Genomic DNA, 14,382 nt, shown 5'->3' with positions numbered 1-14,382 from the left:
TGTGAGACTGTGGGCATCTGACTGAGTGCGGGTGTGTGAGACTGTGTGGGTGTGTGAGACTGTGTGGGTGTGTGAGACTGTGTGTGGGCGTGTGACTGAGTGCGGGTGAGACTGGGTGTCTGTGTGCGGGTGTGTGTGGGTGTGTGAGACTGTGTGTGGGCGTGTGACTGAGTGCGGGTGTGTGTGACTGTGTGGGTGTGTGAGACTGTGTGTGGGTGTGTGAGACTGTGGGTGTGTGAGACTGTGTGTGGGCGTGTGACTGAGTGCGGTTTAGACTGTGGGTGTCTGTGTGCGGGTGTGTGTGGGTGTGTGAGACTGTGTGTGGGCGTGTGACTGAGTGCGGGTGTGTGAGACTGTGTGTGGGTGTGTGAGACTGTGTGTGGGCGTGTGACTGAGTGCGGGTGTGTGTGACTGTGTGGGTGTGTGAGACTGTGTGGGTGTGTGAGACTGTGTGTGGGTGTGTGAGACTGTGTGTGGGCGTGTGAGACTGTGTGTGGGTGTGTGAGACTGTGTGTGGGTGTGTGACTGAGTGCGGGTGAGACTGTGGGTGTCTGTGTGCGGGGGTGTGTGGGTGTGTGAGACTGTGTGTGGGCGTGTGACTGAGTGCGGGTGAGACTGTGGGTGTCTGTGTGCGGGGGTGTGTGGGTGTGTGAGACTGTGTGTGGGCGTGTGACTGAGTGCGGGTGTGTGTGAGACTGTGTGTGGGTGTGTGAGACTGTGGGCGTGTGACTGAGTGCGGGTGTGTGTGAGACTGTGTGTGGGTGTGTGAGACTGTGTGTGGGTGTGTGAGACTGTGGGCGTGTGACTGAGTGCGGGTGTGTGAGACTGTGTGTGGGTGTGTGAGACTGTGTGTGGGTGTGTGAGACTGTGGGCGTCTGACTGAGTGCGGGTGTGTGAGACTGTGTGTGGGTGTGTGAGACTGTGTGGGTGTGTGAGACTGTGTGTGGGCGTGTGACTGAGTGCGGGTGAGACTGTGGGTGTCTGTGTGCGGGTGTGTGTGGGTGTGTGAGACTGTGTGTGGGCGTGTGACTGAGTGCGGGTGTGTGTGACTGTGTGGGTGTGTGAGACTGTGTGTGGGTGTGTGAGACTGTGTGTGGGTGTGTGAGACTGTGTGTGGGCGTGTGACTGAGTGCGGTTTAGACTGTGGGTGTCTGTGTGCGGGTGTGTGTGGGTGTGTGAGACTGTGTGTGGGCGTGTGACTGAGTGCGGGTGTGTGAGACTGTGTGTGGGTGTGTGAGACTGTGTGTGGGCGTGTGACTGAGTGCGGGTGTGTGTGACTGTGTGGGTGTGTGAGACTGTGTGGGTGTGTGAGACTGTGTGTGGGTGTGTGAGACTGTGTGTGGGCGTGTGAGACTGTGTGTGGGTGTGTGAGACTGTGTGTGGGTGTGTGACTGAGTGCGGGTGAGACTGTGGGTGTCTGTGTGCGGGGGTGTGTGGGTGTGTGAGACTGTGTGTGGGCGTGTGACTGAGTGCGGGTGAGACTGTGGGTGTCTGTGTGCGGGGGTGTGTGGGTGTGTGAGACTGTGTGTGGGCGTGTGACTGAGTGCGGGTGTGTGTGAGACTGTGTGTGGGTGTGTGAGACTGTGGGCGTGTGACTGAGTGCGGGTGTGTGTGAGACTGTGTGTGGGTGTGTGAGACTGTGTGTGGGTGTGTGAGACTGTGGGCGTGTGACTGAGTGCGGGTGTGTGAGACTGTGTGTGGGTGTGTGAGACTGTGTGTGGGTGTGTGAGACTGTGGGCGTCTGACTGAGTGCGGGTGTGTGAGACTGTGTGTGGGTGTGTGAGACTGTGTGGGTGTGTGAGACTGTGTGTGGGCGTGTGACTGAGTGCGGGTGAGACTGTGGGTGTCTGTGTGCGGGTGTGTGTGGGTGTGTGAGACTGTGTGTGGGCGTGTGACTGAGTGCGGGTGTGTGTGACTGTGTGGGTGTGTGAGACTGTGTGTGGGTGTGTGAGACTGTGTGTGGGTGTGTGAGACTGTGTGTGGGCGTGTGACTGAGTGCGGTTTAGACTGTGGGTGTCTGTGTGCGGGTGTGTGTGGGTGTGTGAGACTGTGTGTGGGCGTGTGACTGAGTGCGGGTGTGTGAGACTGTGTGTGGGTGTGTGAGACTGTGTGTGGGCGTGTGACTGAGTGCGGGTGTGTGTGACTGTGTGGGTGTGTGAGACTGTGTGTGGGTGTGTGAGACTGTGTGTGGGTGTGTGAGACTGTGTGTGGGCGTGTGACTGAGTGCGGTTTAGACTGTGGGTGTCTGTGTGCGGGTGTGTGTGGGTGTGTGAGACTGTGTGTGGGCGTGTGACTGAGTGCGGGTGTGTGAGACTGTGTGTGGGTGTGTGAGACTGTGTGTGGGCGTGTGACTGAGTGCGGTTTAGACTGTGGGTGTCTGTGTGTGGGTGTGTGTGGGTGTGTGAGACTGTGGGCGTGTGACTGAGTGCGGGTGAGACTGTGGGTGTCTGTGTGCAGGTGTGTGTGGGTGTGTGAGACTGTGTGTGGGCGTGTGACTGAGTGCGGGTGTGTGTGAGACTGTGTGTGGGTGTGTGAGACTGTGTGGGTGTGTGAGACTGTGTGTGGGCGTGTGACTGAGTGCGGGTGAGACTGTGGGTGTCTGTGTGCGGGTGTGTGTGGGTGTGTGAGACTGTGTGTGGGCGTGTGACTGAGTGCGGGTGTGTGTGAGACTGTGCGCGGGCGTGTGAGACTGTGTCGGTGTGTGAGACTGTGCGGGCATGTGAGACTGCGGGTGTGTGAGACTGTGCGGGTGTGTGAGACTGTGTGTGGGCGTGTGAGACTGTGTGTGGGTGTGTGAGACTGTGAGTGTGTGAGACTGTGTACGGGCGTGTGAGACTGGGTGGGTGTGAGACTGGGTGTGTCAGACTGCGGGTGTGTGAGACTGTGGGTGTGTGAGACTGTGTGCGGGTGTGTGAGACTGTGGGCGTGTGAGACTGGGTAGGTGTGAGACTGTGGGTGTGAGACTGGGTGTGTGAGACTGTGGGTGTGTGAGACTGTATGGGTGTGTGAGACTGTGTGCGGGTGTGTGAGACTGTGTGCGGGCGTGTGAGCCTGGGTGGGTGTGAGACGGTGTGAGACTGTGGGTGTGCGAGACTGTGCAGGTGTGTGAGATGGTGTGTGGGTGTGTGAGACTGTGTGCAGGCGTGTGAGACTGTGTGCGGGCATGTGAGATTGGGTGGGTGTGAGACTGTGGGTGTGAGACTGTGGGTGTGTGAGACTGTGCGGGTGTGTGAGACTGTGGGTGTGTGAGACTGTGCGGGTGTGTGAGACTGGGTGGGTGTGAGACTGGGTGTGTGACTGTGTGCGGGTGTGAGACTGCGGGTGTGTGTGACTGTGGGTGTGTGTGACTGGGTGTGTGTGACTGCGGGTGTGAGACTGGGTGGGTGTGAGACTGTGGGTGTGTGACTGTGTGCGGGTGTGTGACTGTGTGCGGGTGTGTGAGACTGTGCGGGTGTGTGAGACTGGGTGGGTGTGAGACTGTGGGTGTGAGACTGGGTGTGTGAGACTGTGCGGGTGTGTGAGACTGTGTGTGGGTGTGTGAGACTGTGCGGGTGTGTGAGACTGCGGGTGTGTGAGACTGGGTGGGTGTGAGACTGGGTGTGAGACTGGGTGTGTGAGACTGCGAGTGTGTGAGACTGTGTGGGTGTGTGAGACTGCAGGCGTGTGAGACTGGGTGGGTGTGAGACTGGGTGTGTGACTGCGGGTGTGAGACTGCGGGTGTGTTTGTGTGCGGGTGTGTGAGATTGTGTGGGTGTGTGAGACTGAGTGTGGGTGTGTAAGACTGGGTATGTGTGACTGCAGGTGTGTGTGAGACTGTGCAAGTGTGTGAGACTGTGTGTGTGTGTGAGACTGTGCCAATGTGTGTGAGACTGTGTGTGGGTGTGCGACTGGGTGTGTGAGACTGTGAGTGTGGGTGTGTAAGACTGGGTATGTGTGACTGCAGGTGTGTGTGAGACTGTGCGAGTGTGTGAGACTGTGTGTGGGTGTGTGAGACTGTGCCAATGTGTGTGAGACTGTGCGGGTGTGCGTGACTGTGTGGGTGTGTGAGACTGTGTGTGGGTGTGTGAGACTGCGGGTGTGTGAGATGGTGGGTGTGAGACTGGGTGTGTGTGACTGTGGGTGTGTGAGACTGGGTGTGTGTGACTGCAGGTGAGACTGTGCAGGTGTGTGAGACTGCGGGTGTGTGTGACTGGGTGTGTGTGAGACTGGGTGTGATGGTGTGTGAGATTGTTCGGGTGTGTGTGAGACTGTATGGGTGTGACTGGGTGTGTGTGATTGTGTGGGTGTGTGTGACTGTGGGTATGTGTGACTGGGTGTGAGACTGCAGGTGTGTGTGACTATGTGGGTGTGTGTGTGACTGGGTGTGTGAGACTGAGTGCAGGTGTGTGTGACTGAGACTGTGGGTGTGTGTAACTGTGGGGGTGTGTGAGACTGTGTGGATGTGTGAGACTGTGTGTGTGACTGTGTGGGTGTGTGACTGTGCAGGTGTGTGAGACTGTGCAGGTGAGATTGGGTGTGACTGTGTGGGTGTGTGAGACTGCAGGTGTCTGAGACAGTGCGGCTGTGTTAGACTGTGTGCGGGTGTGTGAGACTGTGTGCAGGTGTGTGAGACTGGGTGGGTGGGTGGGTGTGTGAGACTGTGTGTACAGGTGTGTGAGACTGTGTGTGTGCAGGTGTGTGAGACTGCGGGTGTGTGAGATGTGTGCGTGCAGGTGAGACTGTGGGTGTCTGAGACTTTGTAGGTGTGACAGACTGCATGGGTGTGTGTGACTGTGGGTTTGTGAGGCTGTGTGCAAGTGTGAGACTGTGTGTGGGTGTGTGACTGTGGGTGTGTGTGGGGCATGTGGGGGTGACTGCAGGTGTATGTGTATGAGTGAGACTGTGTGTGACTGTGCGGGTGTGTGTGCGAGGCTGTGGGTGTGTGTCCATGGGTGTGACTGTGAGTGTGCTGGTGTGGGTGTGTGTATAGGTGTGTGAGACAGGGTGTGCAGGTCTGCAAGGCTGTGTGTGTACATGTGCGTGTGAGGCTGTGTGTGAGTGCTGGTGTCTGTAAGGCTGTATGGAGGGCTGTGGGGGGCTATGTGTGTGTGTGTGTGTGTGCTGTGTGAGGCTGTGTGTATGTATGTGTGTGGGGGTGTGTGTAAGGCTGTGTGGGGGCTGTGTGTGTGTGAGGCTGTGTGTGTGCACAAGTGGGTGTGTGAGGCTCTGGGGGGCTGGGTGTGAGGCTGTGTATGTGTGTGTGTGAGGCTGTGTGCATGTCTGTGTGCACTTGTGTGTGTGTGAGGCTGTGGGGGGCTGGGTGTGAGGCTGTGTGTGTGTGTGTGTGAAGCTATGTGGGGGGCTGTGTCAGTGAGGCTGTGTGGGGGGCTGTGTGTGTGTGTGAGGCTGTGTCTCTGTGAGGCTGTGTCAGATGATATTTCCAGCTGTGTGTGTGAGGCTGTGTGTGTGAAACTATCAGATGTCCCTGGCTGTGTGTGTGTGGAGGTGTGTGTGTGATACATGTGTGAGGCTGTGTTTGAGGCTTTTGTGTGTGGTGTGTGAGGCTGTGTGTGTGGTGTGTGTGTGAGAGGCTGTGTGGTGTGAGGCTGTGTGGTGTATGTGGTGTGTGTGTGAGGCTCTGTGTGTCAGATGATTAACCCTGGCTGTGGTGTGTGTGTGTGTGTGTGTGTGAGAGGCTGTGTGTGTGTATGTGTGAGGCTGTGTGTGTGTGGTGTGTGTGTGAGGCTGTGTGTGTGTGGTGTGTGAGGCTGTGTGTGTGGTGTGTGTGTGTGAGGCTGTGTGTGTGTGGTGTGTGAGGCTGTATGTGTTGGATGATGTTCCCATCTCTGTGTGTGTGTGTGTGTGTGTGTGTGGTGTGTGAGGCTGTGTGTATGGTGTGTGTGTGAGGCTGTGTGTATGGTGTGTGTGTGAGGCTGAGTGTGTGTGAGGTTGTGTGTGTGTGTGGTGTGTATGTGAGGCAGTGTGTGTCAGATGATGTTCCCGGCTGCTGGGGCTGTTGGATTTTGTGCAGATTCACAGCAATGCCTCACTGCCCTGTCACCTGCTGTGATGGTGACGTTGGGCCCCTGATGGGTCAAATGCCGGGCCTTAGTGTATGGCCATAGTGCCTCCAAGCACTGTAGGGTCAAGGTTAGGGTCAGGGTCAGGGTTAGGGTTAGGGTTAGGGTCAGGGTTAGGGTTAGCGGTCATGCTCAGGGTTAGGGTCAGGGTCAGGGTTAGGGTCAGAGTCACGGTCAGGGTCAGGGTTAGGGTTAGGGTCAGAGTCAGGTTCAGGGTTTGGAGGATCTGGGGCTGGGAAATGGGGAGATTAGGGTTAGGGTTAAGGTTAGGGTTAGGCTCAGGGTTAGGGTCAGGGTCAGTGTCAGGGTCAGGGTTCGGGGGATCTGGGGATGGGAAAAGGGGAGGTAAACCCTCCCTTGGGAAGGAAGGGTTTGTTTAGTGTTTACATCTTGTTTAGGTGTCTTGTTTTTTCAAACAGTAGAGAGATCCCTTGTCCCACAGGGAGACATTACCATGTCCCTCGCACTCTGTGCATCGAACACCAGCAGGCAGCAGACTCACTGCCCAGGCTGCCGCTGGCCCAGCGGTGACCACAGGCGCAAAGCCACACCTGGGGCCATGCACACAGCTGAGGCCGGACGGGGCCTCAGAAGTAACCCAGCACAGCCCTGTGCTGACTGTTGGCAAGCTCTAGGGCCTACGGTAGTAGATGCAGTTGCTGCAATTCGCATATAAAGGGTGGAATCGTAAATACTGTGTGTGCACATGCCGCTAGTTTATTCATAAAATGTCTCCCGAGGGAGTCACAGAAAACTGAAAGTCAGCTGCCTCTAGGCAGGGAGGCAGCCTGAAGACACTTTCCTCTGAGTTTTGAACCTGGTGAGCATTCAACTAGCCATTCAAAACACCAATACGTAAAAGGCAAATGCCCCAAAACTCCCTTCTCAGGCCTTTGCAGTGGAATAAAAACAGGAAAAGCAGGACATTTAGTTCTGATTCTTCCCTAGACTGCCCCACCATGGGGACCACATTTGCAGCTGTGTGGCAAAGCTATTTCCTCTCTTTATGAAATGTGACAAATACGTCACCTACAGAAATCTCTCAAGTGCACAGACTGAGGAGCATGTACATCTCGTGGCCCTCCCCTGGAGGAAGAACCAGCTATGGAAGCATCTCAGCCCTTCCTGGCCCCCAGCGTGCACCCCGCACCATCCTCCCTGGCCCCTAGAGATGGCCACCCTTCACCTGCAGACCTCAGCCTCACCCTATGTAAAGCTCAGTCTTCCTTGGTTGCTAGAAGAACCCACTGTGCACACAGCATCAGCCAGGGCGCTTCCACATCCCTCCACGGGACTTGGGGACCTGGGTGAATGCTGAACACGCGGAAACTCACGTGGCTTGCTGAGCCGTGCGTCCTAAGCCCTTTATCTCCACCTCCGGGGTCTCATGTCTTCTTTCGGGGTCCACAAAACAGAAATGTGTTGTTAGCTTGCAAGAAGTAAAATCGAATCCCCTACACTCACGTATTGGGAGGGTGAAAACCCAGGCGTGGAATTGCTCAGCCAGAGCACAGGCATTTGCCATTTCAATCGTCATCACCAGACCTCCCAGCACGAAGGTTAGGGTTCGAGTCCTTGTCAGCGCCTCCTCCCCACACCCCAGCACTTCGTGTATTTCAGATACCAGTGATTGTGATTTGCATTCTTGGGCCGTAAGTGAGGTTTAAGAGCAATTTACATCTCGTCTTCTGTGAACTGTGCTTACAGCTTTTGCTTATCTTTCTACTGGATTGTTTATGTGTTGTGCCTCTTGATTTGTAAGAGGTTGGAAACTTGGGAAATTAATGTTTGAAAGGGTTTCAAATGCTTTACCCCAGTTTTGATTTTACGTAGAGTGTTCCTTGCCGTGCAGAAAAAAAATCGAATTTGTATGAAGTTGAATTTGTCAGTCTTGACCTTTGTGGCTAATCTGACATCATGATTAGGAAGAGCTCCCCTGCTTCAAGATTATAGGCGATTATTCCCATTAGTTCTTCAAATATGTTCCTTAAATTACGTGCATTTATGCTTGAAACTTTTCAGCATGTGAGGAAGAAAGAGGAAAAAGGAGGGAAAAAAGAAAGCCAGTTGTGATGAGTGGCAGTGAAAGACAGTGAATGACTTGAACAACGTGAAATGTTCACACTCAGACACGCATGCCCACTGCCGCACGCGCTCAGCAAGGTGACGGAGGCTGGCGTGTCCGAGTGTGGGTGTCTCTGGGAAGGCTGCGTGTCTTTCTCCTAGAGGGGCTGCAGGGCACGTGTTGGGCTCCTGGGCATTCACCCAACATCAAAACAGTGTTTCGGCCTCTAGTTGCCCAGCATGTTTTGAGTTGGGGGTGCCCATCCCGTAGCCCTTCCTGGAGTGGGAGCCCCCTCCGCTCTGGCCATCCCCGCGGTGGCCCCTGAGGCACCTGAGGGTCATGTCCAGTGCTCTGGTCTGGCTGCCTCTTCTGTGGTGTTGGGGGATGGGTCTCTGTGTGCCCCGCATTTCATCTGGAAGGGGTGGCTGATAAAGGCTGTGGACGGTGCTGTCGGAGGTGGAGTTGGTCTAGAACCTGCTCCCGAGAGGCCCCCGCAGGCCTTGAGTGCAGGGGCAGCTGACGTGGAGGAAGCTGGGCGGCCGGCTGGACGGCCCTCGCCTCGGTGGTGCCCTTGGCCCCTGCTCAGCCTCGGTATCCTTTGGGTGACACGGGTGATCCTGAATCCACAGCGCTCTTCCGGGAGTGAATGCCCTGTGCCGTTGGCAACCTGCGCCTCGTCTTCTGGGATCCCCAGAGTTTTCCGCAGGGACGGTGCCTTCAGCTCATGGCCCTGTGGAAGCCATGGGAATTCCCGTTTTTGGCATTTTAATCTTTATTGGGATATAATTGAAGTACATGTATTTCAGTTGAACCGCACATTGAAGCTGTGCCGTTGGGTCCGTTTTGACACGTGTATATGCCAGTGAAGCCATCACCAAAATCCAGACGAAGTGTTTTCGTCACTGCACAAGCTTCTTTGCCGCCCCTCGTAATTCCTCCCTTTAGCTCTGCCCCAGTCAACCTCTGATGTGTTTTCCGTCGCTGTAGGTGGTTTGTCTGTCCTGGCATTTTGTGGTCTGTGTGCATTTGGCGTAAAGGTTCTGGGATTCATCCGTGTGTCCAGCATCAGCCGTTTGTTCCTTTTTATGGCTGTGAACTGTTCTGTTGTGTGGATAGACCAAACCTGCTTCTCTACCTGCGGATGGAAGCTGAGGTTCTCCATTCTGGACTATTACAAACACAGCCACCATGAAGATTTTCGTGCAAGTCTGTGTGTTTTTATGTCTCTTGGATAAAGGAGTGCAGGGGTGCCGTTGCTGGGTGACTCTAGGAGTGCCTGTGCTGGGTGGCTGTTTAAGGTAGTGCTGTTAGCTGTTTTCCAAGGCAGTCGCGCCACTTCCCACTCCCAGAAAGCCCCAGTCTCTCTGCACCTGCACTGGGGCCTGCTGTGCTCGGCCTTCTTGGTTTTGACCATCCTCACGGGTCGGTGGTGCCTCCTCAGGGTTTTAATGTGCATCTCCCTAGTGACCAGTGGGGCTGGGAATCCCTTATGTGCGTCACCATCCACAGATCTTCTCTGGTGGTGTCTGTTTAAATAATTGGCTCTTTCTTATTGGCTTCTTTAATCTTATTATTGAGTTGTAAGAATTCTTTACATATTCTGGATATAAACCCTCGTGGGGAATATTTTCTTCCAGTCTAAGGCTTATCTTTTTCATCTTCTTACTATTGACTTTCAAAAGCCATTTGAAAACCTTTTGATGAAGACCAGCTTGTGAGCTTTTTGTCTTTTTGTGTTCCAAGAGTCCTGTGACTACTGCAAGGTCTGAAGGATTTTTGCATGTTTTCTTCTAAAGCTTTACAGTAGTTTGAACCATGTTGAAGTCTACACTCCTTTTTGAGTTAATTTTTGTGTATCACAGGAGGGTAGAGCTGTTGTTCATTTATTTCATGGATATACAGTTGGTCCAGCACCATTTATTGGAAAGATTTTCCTTTCCCTATTGAATTGCCTTAGTATCTTATGAAGACCCAAGAAAAACCAGCGTGTCTATTTCTAGACTCACAGCATTCTTTTCTATTCACTTTTCTTTCCATGTTTTCTCTAATAAGCAAATCATCTCTAAAGTCGTAGCTTTAGAGAGGGCGTAAACTCGGCACAGCAAGTCCCCAGCGGTTTTCTTCTCTTTAATCTATTCTGGGTCCTCTGTGTTTCCACGTAAATTTTAGAATCGGCTTGTCAGTTTCTGTAGAAATTCTTGTTGGGGTTTTAATTAGGATTACTCTGACTCTATAGATCAGTTTTGGGGAGAATTACCATCTTAACAATACTGAATCATCCAGCCCAAGAACATGGTGTATCTTTCTGCGTATTTAGGTCTTCAAATTTTTCTCAGCTCTGGTTTGGGTGTCTTTTGTTAGGTTTGTTCACAGGCATTGCATATTTTGGGGCCTCTCTTTCCACCGGAGCTGGCTTGGGGCTCCTCCCGTACCCGTTTCTGTGCTGACGGTACTGGTGAATCCTCCTGGAGTCTCCTCTGCCCTGGAGTGAACCGGAGCTTCTCCTGAATGGTTCTGGACCTCATGGTTCCGTCCGTGGTCAGTGAACTCCTGGCTGTCCTCTCCCCACTGCCATCCACCGCCTCTCTCATCTCTCTGGCACCCCCACTCCGTGGTCTCTCCCAGCCGCTGCCTGCCCACTAGGTGATCCCCTTGGCTTCACTGAGAGGTGGGCGCCTCCAGCCAGGGGATGGCAGTGCCCACGACAGCAGATCCACGTCATCCCTGGATTCTCCTGCCTATCTTTTAAATTTTTGGTGGAGGTGACATTAAAAAAAAACAACAACCAGAAAGTGGAAAGATAACCAAAGATAACACACAGAATGGGAGAAAATAAATACAAATCATAAACTCATTAAGGGCCTGGTATCCGGAGTACACAAAGAATTCTTACAACTCAAAAAGAAGAAGATAACCCAATTTTAAACTGAGCAAAAGACTTGATAACCATTTCTCCAAAGAAAATATAAAAATGGACCACAAGCATTTGAAAAGGTTCTCAACATCACCAGTCATTAGAGAAATGCAAATCAAAACCATAACAAAATACCACTTCACACCCGCCAGAGTGGCTGTCATCAAAAAAACAGAAGATAGTAAGTGGAGGTGAGGATGTGGAGAAACAGGAGGCTGGGCACATTGCGGTGTGGAAGTAAAATAGTGCAGCCACGTGGAAAGCGGCTTTGTGGTTAAAAAAAAAATGAAGCAGAATTAACCTATGATCCAGCAACTCTACTGCGAAGTCTATGCTCAAGAGGATTGAAAGCATCAGTTCAAACAGAATCTTCCATATGAGTGTTCACTGCAGTGATATTCACAGCAGCCAAACAGACGAGGAAACACAAACATACATCAGCGCATGGATGGATAAACCAACGTGGCCTGTCCATACACGGGAGTATTACTCAGCCATGAAAAGGAAGGAAGGAGGCACTGGCACCTGGGACAAGATGGATGACCCTTGAAAACGTTGTGCTGTGAGAAAGAAGCCAGACACGGAAGGCCACATCTCGATTCCACTTCTATGACACGTCTTCAGTAGGAAGGTCCATGCCCAGAGCCGACTGGGCACTGCCAGGGCTAACAGAAGGGGAATCTGGAGAGACCGTTGGTGGGGAAGCGGTTTCCTTCAGGGCTGGAGCTAGATAGAGGTGATGTTTGCACGGCTTAGTGACTGCCCTCAGTGTCACTGAACTGTTCACTTTTAAGTGGTTAGTTTTGTGTCATGTGGATTATATCTTAACTGAAAAAAAATAGCTCTGGGTTTGGCACTGCCAGGCTGCTCTGTGACTGGCATATGGCGGAGGTCGTCAGACAGTGAGAGATGGAGCTTGTGCTGTGGGGTTCCTGGCAGAACATTCTTTCACACTTACCATGTGCACATGTCAGCTCACTCATAAGTGCCAGCACCGTGGAAAAATAAGGGATTTCTTGACAAAAGAGACCCAAGCCCTGGAAACCACAGGCTCACTCCTGTATGTCCCCAGGTCCCAGGAGGGGCTCGTTCCTGTGGTCCTTCCGGTTACTCACCCCTTCTCAGTCTCCCCACGCAGCCTCAGAGGACTCCACACTGGCTACCATCTTTTCTTTTCAGATGAATGTGTGTGGAAATGATATCTACAATGAGATGTCAGTTGATGTGGTTTCTGTGCAATGATGGTTAAATGGGTCAGCTATAGGGGATAGTCACTGTGAGGTTCAATGGGTCAGCCATAGGAGATGGTCACTGTGAAGTTAAATGGGCCAGCCATAGGGGATGGTTACTCTGATGTTAAAAGGGTCATCCATAGAGGATGGCCACTGTTGGTTAAATGGGTCACCTGTAGGGAACAGTCACTCTGAGGTTAAATGGGTCATCCATAGGGGATGGTCACTCTGAGGTTAAATGGGTCAGCCATAGGGAAGAGTCACTCTGAGGTCAAATGGGTCATCCATAGGGCATGGTCACTCTGAGGTCACATGGGTCATCCATAGGGGATGGTCTCTCTGAGATTACATGGGTCATCCATAGGGGACGGTCACTCTGAGGTTACATGGGTCATCCTTAGGGGACGGTCACTCTGAGGTTACATGGGTCATCCACAGGGGACGGTCACTCTGAGGTCAAATGGGTCATCCATAGGGGACGGTCACTCTGAGGTCAAATGGGTCATCCACAGGGGACGGTCACTCTGAGGTCAAATGGGTCATCCACAGGGGACGGTCACTCTGAGGTCAAATGGGTCATCCACAGGGGACGGTCACTCTGAGGTCAAATGGGTCATCCACAGGGGACGGTCACTCTGAGGTCAAATGGGTCATCCATAGGGGATGGTCACTCTGAGGTCAAATGGGTCATCCACAGGGGATGGTCACTCTGAGGTCAAATGGGTCATCCATATGGGATGGTCACTCTGATGTTAAAAGGGTCAACCACAGAAGATGGTCACTCTGAGGTGAGAGGGTCACGTCAAGCTCCTGTCATTTTAATGTAGACTGGGTGACTGAGGTCAGCGCCCTCCCTCTCTGGGCTCCGTGGCATGGGAGCCCCACAGGGTGGTCCCTTTTTTTGGGTAGAGCAGGCCTGCCATGGCTTATTAGGAGAATGAGTGACGGAACTCACTGCCCTTTTGTGGGGCCCCAGAGTGGTAGGCACCCAGTCTCTTTTGCCCTGTGGGGGGGTGTCCCTGAATATTCTCCCTTCAGCCCCAGCATGTGGAGGAGAGACTGAAGCTCTGAGCGGCCTTGGGGGCCTCAAGGTGCAGGCCTGGCAGCTGCACGGCCCAACAGATGCCAGGAGGACCTTTTCATGGTTCCTGGAATGTGTGAGGTTTTGTTAAGACACTGAGGAGTCCCCTAAAGATGCTGAATGAATATGGTGTTTTCTCCACTCACTCTTGCCCAGCCAGCCTGGGGCCGGTGTCGTCCTCCCTCCTCGGGGAACCAGAGTGGAGGAGAAACGTGCCGTCCCACAGCTGGTGGCCATGTCCTCACGCCATCCTCTGAGCTGCTGGTCGCACTCTGGTGTGCTCCTTCTCTCTGCATCCCCTCCAGATACCAAGCTGTACTTCCCTGGTGTGTGCTGTGGGGTTTAGTGTGTAGGTCATGAGGCATGGATGAGCTGTACTTACCTGGTGTGTGCTGTGGGGTTTAGTGTGTACATCTTGAGGCATGGGTGAGCTGCAGTTCCCTGGTGTGCACTGCGGGTTTTAGCGTGTACATCTTGAGGCATGGGTGAGCTGCAGTTCCCTGGTGTGCACTGCGGGTTTTAGTGTGTAGGTCGTGAGGCATGGGTGAGCTGTACTTCCCTGGTGTGCACTGTGGAGTTTAGTGTGTTGGTCTTGAGGCATTGGTGAGCTGTATTTCCCTGGTGTGAACTGTGGGCTTTAATGTGTAGGTCTTGAGGCATGGATGAGCTGTTCTTCACTGGTGTGTGCTGTGGGTTTTAGTGTCTATGTCTTGAGGCATGGGTGAGCTGTACTTCCCTGGTGTGCACTGTGCGTTTTAGTGGGTGCCTCTTGAGGCATGAGTGAGCTGTACTTCCCTGGCATGCACTGTGGAGTTTAGTGTGTACGTCTTGAGGCATGGATTAGCTGTACTTCCCTGGTGTGTGCTGTGGGTTTTAGTGTGTAGGTCTTGAGGCATGGGTGAGCTGTACTTCCCTGGTATGTGCTGTGGGTTTTAGTGTCTATGTCTTGAGGCATGGGTGAGCTGTACCTCGCTGGTATGCACTGTGGGTTTTAGTGTGTACACCTTGAGACATCGATGAGCTGTACTTTC

General features: G+C 53.2%; 1 protein-coding gene across 1 annotated transcript in view; it reads left to right on the top strand.

Moving 5' to 3' along the window:
• AHRR (aryl hydrocarbon receptor repressor) overlaps window positions 1-14,382 on the top strand; it is a 110,197-nt gene that overhangs the window by 24,248 nt on the left and 71,567 nt on the right. The gene's annotated exons all lie outside the window — the stretch shown is intronic.

This window comes from Saimiri boliviensis, chromosome 1 (genome assembly GCF_048565385.1).
Source record: "Saimiri boliviensis isolate mSaiBol1 chromosome 1, mSaiBol1.pri, whole genome shotgun sequence".
Classification (NCBI taxonomy): Eukaryota; Metazoa; Chordata; class Mammalia; order Primates; family Cebidae; genus Saimiri; species Saimiri boliviensis.
Note: the sequence above shows the minus strand (reverse complement) of the source record. Positions and strands in the feature narration are given on the sequence as shown.